Source organism: Carassius gibelio, chromosome B20 (assembly GCF_023724105.1).
Source record: "Carassius gibelio isolate Cgi1373 ecotype wild population from Czech Republic chromosome B20, carGib1.2-hapl.c, whole genome shotgun sequence".
Lineage (NCBI taxonomy): Eukaryota > Metazoa > Chordata > Actinopteri > Cypriniformes > Cyprinidae > Carassius > Carassius gibelio.
The window spans coordinates 1,019,430-1,030,302 of NC_068415.1; positions in this window are offsets into that span (position 1 = coordinate 1,019,430).

Below are 10,873 nucleotides of genomic sequence, written 5' to 3' on the forward strand. Positions count from 1 at the left end.
CTGATTTTCTTTCATAATTTTTTTTTCAACATTAATTGTTATTGTCCTGTTTATTATTAATATAAATCTGTATTGTGACTTACAATGAACCCAATTAAAAAAATGCAACCAAATATCCCACACAAACTAAACTTAAGCTGTTTTCCAAGATTCAATTGAAATCGAAATTGAAGCTGTTTTTAAGCTTCTTCCCAGCGATGCCATAGAAAAACCTTTTTTGGTTCCAGAAAGAACTTTCAGTCAAAGAAACATCTCTTTTTATAATCTGAAGAACGTTCAAAGAAGCTTTTGCTAAGCTATAAAAAAAAAAAAGGTTCAGAAAAAGACAAAAAGCTTCTTCTTTGGACAGAGTGCAGTATTTGAGATAAAGAAATAATGTAAAAACAGACATCATTCCTTGATATTGTTTGAAATGCAGTGTTATGATCGTGAATCTGAGTGTTGTTTTTGTGAAACCCCTCAAAAGCATCATCTACAACCACACGGCGCTCACAAAAGCCCTTCTGTTTGATAAATGCGTCATCCGCAGCCTTTGCAACCAAGTAATGCGGAGCGACAATAAATGAAAATCAGTGGTTCGGTGGAGAGAGAGAGAGAGAGAGAGAGAGAGAGAGAGAGGGAGAGAGAGAGAGAGAGGGAGAGAGAGAGAGAGAGAGAGAGCCTGACCTCCTTCCAAACACACGAGTCGTGACTCAAATCATCAGTCGGAGGAGAGACTCTCCTTTCATCATGTGAACTGTCCTCGTGTGCCTTCGCGGGCTAATAATAGCACCCCTCATCAAAGTTAGCAGAGGACTCGCATTTACATTCGTTCCAGGAGAAACTCGCAGGAAGTCAAATCCTGGAGACCTTTGAGGAATTAAACACATGTTATAACAGATGCAATGAAATATATTCAGTGCTGTTCAAAAGTCTGGGGTTAGGATGCATTCAATCTGTGATGAGCGTCGGTAAAGGCCTTTCTAATAGATTTCTATTTCTAATAAACGCTGTTCTTTTGAGCTTTCTATTCATCTGGGAATCATGAAAAATAAAATGCATCAGTTTCCACAAAAAGTTTTCAGCATTGATAATAATCAGAAATGTTTCTTGAGCAGTAAATCATCATATTATTCTGATTTCTGAAGATCATGTGACACTGAAGACTGGAGGAATGATGCTGAAAATACAGCGGAGCATCACAGAAATACATTACACTTTAACACAGATTCACACAGAAAACTGCTGTTTAAATTGTAAAAATATTTCACTATTTTTACTGTATTTTTGATCAAATAAAGTCTGCCTTGGCGAGCAGAAGAGACTTCTTTTTTAGTTTTTTTAGTTAGTCACCTGCTACTAATGATCGACTCGCTTCTCAAATGACACACAAGGTCGAAAGAAACAGAGACATTTCGATTACAGACAGGAAAAATTAGTTTTTTAGAAGCACGTGTCAAAAATGAACATCCACTCACACTTGCTTTACAAACAAACACATCAAATAGAGTCTCACATCGTTTGTTTCCAGAAGCTTTACTTTCACTGTTCCTCAGCGGAGAACATCTCACATCTTCTGAGGAGCCTTGATTTCTTCAGCTCTCAATCACTGCGTTACATCTCATCTCACTTTACTGGAGATACAGTAAAAATAAAGGTGCTTCACGATGCCATATTTCAGGCGCTAATATGTGAGCTAATAAATGAAATCATGTAATGATGCAACACAGGAACAATGGAGAAACTCAAACTCAGAGCAGCTCTTAATCCCGGTGCATAATGAAGTTAAACGAAAGAAGATTTATTCTCAGTCCTGCGTCACGATTATGAGGATTATGTTGCTCTCACACGTTCGTTCATAACCCCGCGGGCTCGTTTGTCTCAGACACTGTAAGCAAACACAAGCGTTCGCAGATGCACGCTGTCTGAACACTCGAATCCTGATATCATCTAGATTTCACGGCCATCTGGACACACCAGATATTACTCAAAGCACCATTAGGTGAAGTTTCTGCATAAACTTCTTTAAAACATTTCTGTGCAAGTGACGAAAATCCAGGGCGCTCAGATGTGCATAAATAAATAAAGCCCCATCTGATGTCTATCTAATAATTCCAAACCCCATTTTTTAAACTCGGTTAAGCGTAAATATGACACGCTGGGGTCTGAGGAGCTAAACGAGGACACCTTTGAAGTTTCCACAGTTAAATATGGTGTCCCGAATGAGTCTGGTCATGAAGCATTGCTAATTACGCTGCTTTCTGGCCCCCGCCGGACGCCAGAGATCTGTGGTGATGCAGATATATCTGAAGATGAACACTGACCGCGATCCTGACATATTTATGCTGCAGACAGAGAAGAATAGAAACACTGTGTCAAAGAAGAAGAAGAATCCAAGGCACTTCTTCTGCTCCTAAAAAAGTTAAATGCCTTTATCCACATTCTGGCCGCCATTTGTTTGTTCTCCAAAATTAAAAAAAAAAGTGTTTTTTTTCTAATCCCCCTCTTAAAAAATTTGTCGCAAAGTAGAAAAAAAAATCTAGTTAGTAAAAAATATATATTATTCAAAATCAAACTGATACTTAAAGCCAATGTTAAAAAATAAAAAAATAAATACATCGAATTAAAAATAAAATAGTCTTGGCACATGAGACTCATCTTGCCAATATACACAATATTCCCTAAAAATAATGTTAGCAAAGATATCGCAATAAAATCACTAACATTAAATGTATTTTTAGCAGCTCTATATATAATAGAATTGAAATCATTTTAAACATTTTGCTTCCAAAAAATTAATTGGTGGATAAATAAATAAATATTATTATTTTTGTAAATAATAATAATAATAATAATAATAATTATTGTTATTTTTTAATAATATATATATTTATTATTATTGTGATTAGATATCAATATGGCTGCAAAATATTATTATTATTAATAAAAATAATAGTTATTATTATTACTACTAAAATTATTCAAATAAAAAATTATAAATAAAAACTGAACTAAAACTGAATAATAATAATAATAATAATATAAACCTTTTTTTAAACATTACAATTGTAAAATTAAATATTAATATTAATGAATGCCTTAATTTCTTTATTTTCAAAAATGAATCCATTAATCTTGACAGAAAAACACACATCATATTCAGATTCACCCAAATCTCATGTAAACAGGGTTAATAAAACTCTTCTGCGATTGCCAGTTGCGTTATTATGGATTATGAACTCGTTATTTAATTAAAAGCCTAAAAGTTTTCTAAAAAAAGATTTGTTAAGAGTTTCCTTAAAACAAGTAATAATATCTGCCAATGGAGTAAGAAAAATCATCTTAATTCAGAGCTAAACACGTTAATTTTTCTCGCCCCACTTTAAGATATTTTTGCTTGTTTTAATGAAAATCTAACAACATTTTGATGTTTGTTCTACAGAAAACGAGACATGCAATCTTAAGTCATTTCACTTGTACAGTAAATGCATCTTGATGCAAGAACGTTTAGATATCTAAACTAGAAAACAAGGCAGAAGTGAGGAAGAGAGTGATGTTTTGTGATCCCCCCGGCCTCCTCTCACACGTCAGCATCGATCGAGCCAATGTTTGCTCTGTACAGTGTTTTTCGGGCCGATGGACGAGCGAGCCTGACCTGAACAGACCCCGTTTCCACCCGCTTCACTTTGTTTTGTCAACAGACCGTTCGGCCAGCAATTAAACACAAGCCTTTTCAAAGAAAGAGCAGATATTTCAGCTCGTTAAGAAGAAACGCAACCGGATAATGCAGGCTTTTCAGTTCCTCGAATGCCTCCCTGTTGTTTTATAAAACCAGCTGCATGTCAGCTATTACAGTAAAAGTACTTCTAGTGAGTCAAGATCTGACTGTCGAGGGACTGAAGATTCATGATGCATCGCACCTTCAGCAACGTTGACATGTTTTCTAGATTTCAAAAGGAAAAGCAGCGACAGAATGGCTTTCTTTTACACTTATTATGTATTATATGAGTGTTAAGTGTGGTTGCCAGTGCATAAATAAATCCCCATTATGTCAAACCGGGAAAGCCAAGAAAGTGTAAGTGCATTAACACTAATGGTTAACTTATTATTATTATTATTTTTTAAGGCTTTTGTGTCTGTTGATGTGACTTTGGTTTCTCGATGTGCATCTGAGCCATGATTTTTTTAGACTGGCACATTTGATTACTAAAGACAATCACGTATTATAAAAGCTACATGGTTTAGCTTAAAAAAATGTAGTTGTGATTTTTCTGATAAAATTTTGTAAATAAAAGATGATTTAAAAATTATTATGCTTATAAAATAAATTATAATTATTATTATAAATATGATTATTGTTATTATTACTACTAAATATAAACAAATACATATTACAACAATACTACTATTATTAAAAAATATATATTTTCTTTTATTAATAGTATTATTAAACAAAATATAAAATGTACTCATTAAAATTAATAATAATTTTTATAATTATAATAAGTTTTACTAATAATTTATTTTATAAATAATAAAATGAATAAGATTATAATAAGAAGTTCTTATTAATAATACAAAATATTATTACTACATTATTATTTTTTCGCTACAAGAAAATATTAATATAAATTTTACTGTACGTTATAATTATAAAATTACAATTGTAATATTTTACCTAATTTTTTCTAATGTTAAACCATCAAAGTTTTATTTCGACAGAAATCAACAGTGCACTTTTAAAGCTCTAGTTTTGTTAAAAATTGCTTCTAATGAAGTTCGTGAAAGCACAAACGTTAAAGCGACTCAAACGGACTTCGTGAATTGATAATCATGTGCCATTCTCAGTGATTTTTGTTTTATTTCGATCGATGTGCTGCAGGACGACACACACACACACACACACGCGCTGAACTTTAACACTCAGCTGAAGCCATTTCATCACACTATGACAATGAGAAATGAATCATTCACTTTGTAGTCAAAACATAATTAGTTTCCTCCAAAACTTCCCAGGGGTTTTTCACAATGGTGGTTTTTCCATGAGCAAGGTTTGTGATTACCATCACTTTGAAAAATAAAGTTGTAAAGAGTTTGACAACTTGATACATCGAGTAACTAACATCCTAAAAAAAACGTTTGAAGTCTGACTGCATGTGATTTATACAGCAGACATGAAAGTGTCTTCCAGTAATGTTGACCACAGACCTTCTTTTACTCGTAAAACCCAAACCCAGAAAATTCCCAAAAGACTAGGCCCATTTGTCCAAGAAAAACCTTTTTAACTTATATTTATACCTTTCTTTTCTGTACAGCACAGTGGTCAACTCTTCTAGTGCTTATTAGTGTTTTGAATGAAATGATGGAATTGACGTGCTCTACTATACAGCGTTAAAAAACCGATTTCAATCGAAAAACGGCATGAGATTTGTTCACTTATTTATTAACGAATACTTATGCACATGGAAGCCCTCAAAAAACCCCAAACCGGATCCTGTTTAGTAACGGAAAAACACGCATGATGAGGTGAAGATATAAAAACCCACACGAACACAATGCACTCCAGACGTGTCCGAGAGCTACGAACGTCTACTATTTGTCACGTTATACAATCCTGTCCTTTAACAAATAATTTTCCGCACATGTGGAAATAATACAGTCTTGTGGGCAAAGTTCACGCTGTATGAGGTTTCGTCCCTGCTTGTATGTTAAAGCGAAATTAATCGACAATCCTTTTGATTTATTAGATCTTATAGCGGTCGCAGAGCCCTATTTACACAACTTCTGTAAGCTGATATCTATATATAAAGCAATGCAAGCATTAATACAACCTGCTGGATGTGTTCCAGATGTCCTCAAACAACACCACATCATAAAAACCTGTATTTCCAGATCTCGTACTTCAGCCTGAGACCTGGAGGCTCTTACAATCCTGATTACATCCACTTGATGGTGTTGATAACAAAGTCAGCCAATGATATCCTGTAATGCACTGCAGTTTTATTATACATGGGAGACTCAAGCTTAAAAAATACCAGCGCTGTTTTAAGACCCAAAGCGATGGAGAGCAATCTCCATCCAATTCCTGAAGAAAAAAGGCATTTTTATTTACATTTATAGTTGTGCATTGCATAAATCTTTTATCCAAAGCGCCCACAGTGCATTCATAAGTTATGTGTTTTTAAGCACGTGCATTTCCTAGAAATCAAACCTGAGACCTGAAAACATTTCTGCTGCATGAAAAGCTAGAAAGTAGCATGTGACACTGAAGACTGGAGCAATGATGCTGAAAATTTAGATTTGCACAACAGAAATAAATCATATTTTGTATTATATGTATTTTTGATCAAACAAAGGCAACTTATTTAGTTCAAGGTACAGTGTGCAGTTTTATTTTTATTTGTACTGTCAAATGATTAATTTTCATTTAATTTCATCAATCGCGATTAATTGCATCCAAAATAAAAGTATTTGTTTACATAATGTCTTAGGGATGCACCGATAATGGTACCGATACCGATACCGATACCGATACTGGTATCGGTGAGTACGAGTACTCATATTTATTAAAATGTCCCGATACCAAACGGCGATACCAAAAAGTATTAAAAGTGCCATATTCAGACAAAGAAACACAGACAACAGAACAACAGACAGCAGAATGTAGTTATTAGAGATTTGTCTCCGTAGGATATCTTAATGTTAATTAATTAAGTAACAAATAAGACATGAACAAAAAACTGATTCACAAAACTTACAGACCAAGAACAAGTGTTAATCGACCGTAAGTTTACCTTGCCTTACATCCCACCCTACTTGAATATTTCACACAGAATTGATTAATTACAGCCTGCAGGATATTTATTACTATCATTAATTCAGCTCATATATACTGCAGGAACAAGAAGCAAACTTGACGTTTTTAGATCCAAGTGTTTTCCTTATAGGTCTGCGGTTTCACAGAAGTGCTGAATCCTCAACAAAGACAAGTTCTTGAACTTGACAGCTTCATCTACAGAATCTGGGGTTAAGCCGTGTGCTGAAAAAACAGAAATTTAAGAGGCTTAAAAGTGGGAGTAATAGAAGTCGAGCTCCCTAATACCAGCCTGAACCTTAAAAAAAAACGCTGCTATCCTCGAGGCAATCGTAAATTAGTCTTTGAAACACAGGGGGAACAACATAAAACACATTGTGAAAATGGCTAATGTCGATGCTTTGAAACATGCCACCCAGTGCTGCAATTTATCAACAACAACAATATGTCCTCGCTTCACAGCCGAGCTGTCTCTGGAAAACTGTTTTCAAAATAAAAGGGGGAAAAAAGTTGATAGGGCTTTTAACAAGATTTCATCCGAAGCGTCTGGTGAGGTCTTGGATTTCTATCCTGCAAGTTAATGACACCACGGTCAATAAATCAAGAATGCACACCAACAGAATACAATTGTTTGTAAGGCAACACAAACAAGGCCGCGAGACGGCACACATGGTAATATTTAAGAGCTCTGATGTACGTCAGTCTAGATATTAATCCTAAACGTGTTGAAATGTTTTCTGTCGGCTGATTACACCTCTCTAATAAAATGCGTATAATGTTTGGGTGTGTGAATGAGCTGCTGGTTTTCTGCACCACGTTTGTTTTGCAAAGCCACACGTGCAAATTTAAAGTCCAGAACATGCTCTACACTCTTAAAAAAATGAAGGTTACTGTGAGTTCTTTGGGTCGTGCGAGGTCCAGGAGCATCACCTTTGGTTGTGTCCAAAATCGTCCAGACCCCCAGCAACCAGGTGGATGAGCAAGAGACCTCGGGCAAGCGACCCAGAAAGAGAAGGATACACCTCTCCCTTCCCTAAAAGCCGGGGTGGAGAATCTGGTTTCCAAAAATTTTTACGGGAGAGCAGTTTTCTCTGTCTCTGGGTCACAAGATGGCATGGAGAGTCGTGGACAGACCAACAACTGACCAAACTCATCCTCCTCTCTATCCAGCAGGCAGTAGTGGGCAGGTCGAGGGCGTTATAGCCCCTACTTTGTTTGCATCCAAGTAAGGAAGTGGGTTACGACCAATCTTGGACCTGTGTGTCTTGAACCGGGCCCTTCACTGGTTACCATTCAAGATGTTGAGGCTGGAACGCGTCTTCGGGCGCATCCGTCCCCAAGATTTGTTTGCTGCGATTGAACTGAAGGACGCAAACTTCATGTGTTGATCCTTCGATACAACACGAACCATTGCTGGTCTGCAGTTTGCATACAAAGGACGAGTATATCAGTACGAGGCCCCTTGCCCCTTGTCTTCATGTAAGTTGTGGCCCCCAACTGCACTGGTATATCTATTGCCTAGAGTTGCTGGCAGTGTGCCTTGCCTTGAATGGAGACTCCATCCCCAGACAGTCGAGCTGATTTGGTGTCATCTCGGAGCAGCTCAGGTAGACCTGTTTGCCTCTTCAGAAACCTTTCACTGCCAGTTGTTCTACTCTCTGAACGAGGGAACACTCAGCACGGATACACTGGCACACAGCTGGCCACAGGGCCAGAGAGAAGTTGGTTGGGAAGCATTACCTGATCATCAGGTTCCTTAGGGGGGCAAGAAGACTTTTGCAGACAGTCAAGCTGAAGTTTCTGTCAATGAAAATTCTGCTCCTGCTTGCATTGGCCTCCATCAAGAAGTTAGGGCTATCTGGACACATTTTTGGTTGATGATTTGTGTCTAGAGTTTGGGCCGCTGACTCTCGGGTAATCCCGGATATGTGCCCAAGGTTCCAACTACTCCCTTCAGGGATGCGGTGGAGTGCCTGCAAGCACTGCCCCAGGAGGAGGCAGACCCAGCCCTTGCTTGGTTTGTCATGTCTGAGCATTGAGATGCTATGTGGACAGGACACAAAGCTTCAGGACCTCAGACCAGATCCTTAGACCAGGAATGCCATCTTTAAACAGAGAATGGCCCACTGGATAGTGGATGTCATTACCCTGGATATTAAGGCACAGGTTATGCCCTGCCCATTCAGATTTTCGAGCTCACTCTACTAGAAGTGTTGCATCCTCTTGGGCGCTGGCTTGTGGTGCCTCACTGATGGATATTTGTAGAGCTGCGAACTGGGCGACCCCCAACACATTCAATAGATTCTATAGCCTTCATGTGGAGCCCGTATCCTCCTGTGGTCTAACCTCAAATGTAAAGAACCCCAAGCTTTGGATTGGCTTGCTAAGACTGCTTAAGAGAGTCCATATCGCAGACCCTGTCAAACTCCTCCTCCTATTAATGTTACAGTTAGCTTCAAGAGAACCTTGTCAGAAATATCTTAGAGCATTCCCAGTTAGCTAAAAATGCACTGTGCATCAAACACTAAAACTAAACAAAATGCATCCAGAACTCCCAAGTTATAAACCTTTTTTTCAATGCTCACTGGATGTTTTGTTTTTAAATATAAAAAAAAAAAAATATTTAATGAACATGAGTGACCAAAATGTTCTGGGAATACATTGTACATCATAACCTAAACTTATTTAAAACTTAGCATCCTTAAAAATTCAGCACAAATTTTCCGAAAAAAAAAAACTAAAACCTAAAAAGCACACGTGCATAAACCAACAATTAAAAAACATCACAGAACCAACACAAATCCCTTCAGAAATGAATCACCGGACACACATATCTGGCAAAAATTGCATGCAGTTCCACAAAATTGCCATCATCATTCATCTTGCTGGTCAAGTCTTGATCATCAAACATAACTGTTACATAAGGCTGAATTATAATACACAAGTGCTATCAAATCTGATATTAAATTGTTTTGTTTCTGTAAACAAAATATGCAAAGACCTTCCAATATGCATTCCTCTGATACCCCACAAACCAATGAAATCCTACCAGCACAGAGGAGAAAAGAGCATCTGCGGCACAGTGCTGGCAAAACCTGTGCTCCATCCCTAGAAAGAGGGAGCAGAGTCATAAAATGTTGGGAAGCTCTGGGAAATCAGTCAAAAAGAAAGATGCAATTAAAGGTCCCGTCGTGATCTTGGGACCCAGCCATACTGGGTCTGCTCTTGTGAAAGCACTGGGAAACCAAGGCCCCATAAATCTCAAAGGGATGACACACAGTACAAAACAATAAATATTTTTCACAACAAGTGTGTCCTGGAAAGTCTGCGAGGGCATGTATGCCAAATCCATGTGTGGAAGCCAAAATGGCATGGAAATATGCTGCTTGTGCATACTTCTATTCATTTGGGGCTTTTCCAAGATCTGTCGGGATATTTTCCACAACAAGACTTTTACAGCGCAATTTACTGTGCAGTATTTCCCTTTGCGTTCACATTTTACAAAGGAGCTACCTTTGACCTACTTGAGCATGACATGAGAAGCACAATAAAACCGAAGGTTCATTTTGGGGGTATTTCATGACTTTTCATATTCTTACACTTTGAACATGTTTTAAGGTTGAGTTGTCTTTGCTAAACTGCTGTCAGTATGAGAGAGGATGGATTTTAATCAAACTATGTGCAGAACTGCATGATTTGGAATTGCAATTTTTATCAGAAATTTTTTTTTTTTTTTTTTTTTTTTAATTCACGATGCATGGTGTTCCAAAGCAGCTTTACGGAATTAAACAAGATTAAACAAATCCTAGATTGTTAAACATTATTTTTAAGCAGGAGTAATAATATTTTAAAACAAAGATGATATGTTGTGATCATAAAGGACAACAATATAAGAAAAAAGATATTTTTTTGTATGTTTGCACAATTTCGCCAAAGGTTAGTAGCCTAATTATATCAGTAGCGCTATAAAATAGTAATAATACTGCTAATAATTATACTGTTTATGATTTAAATGTTTATATTATAATGGCTTAAATGATTGCTATTAACAAATGTTGAAAGCAATGATTTCATCATAAT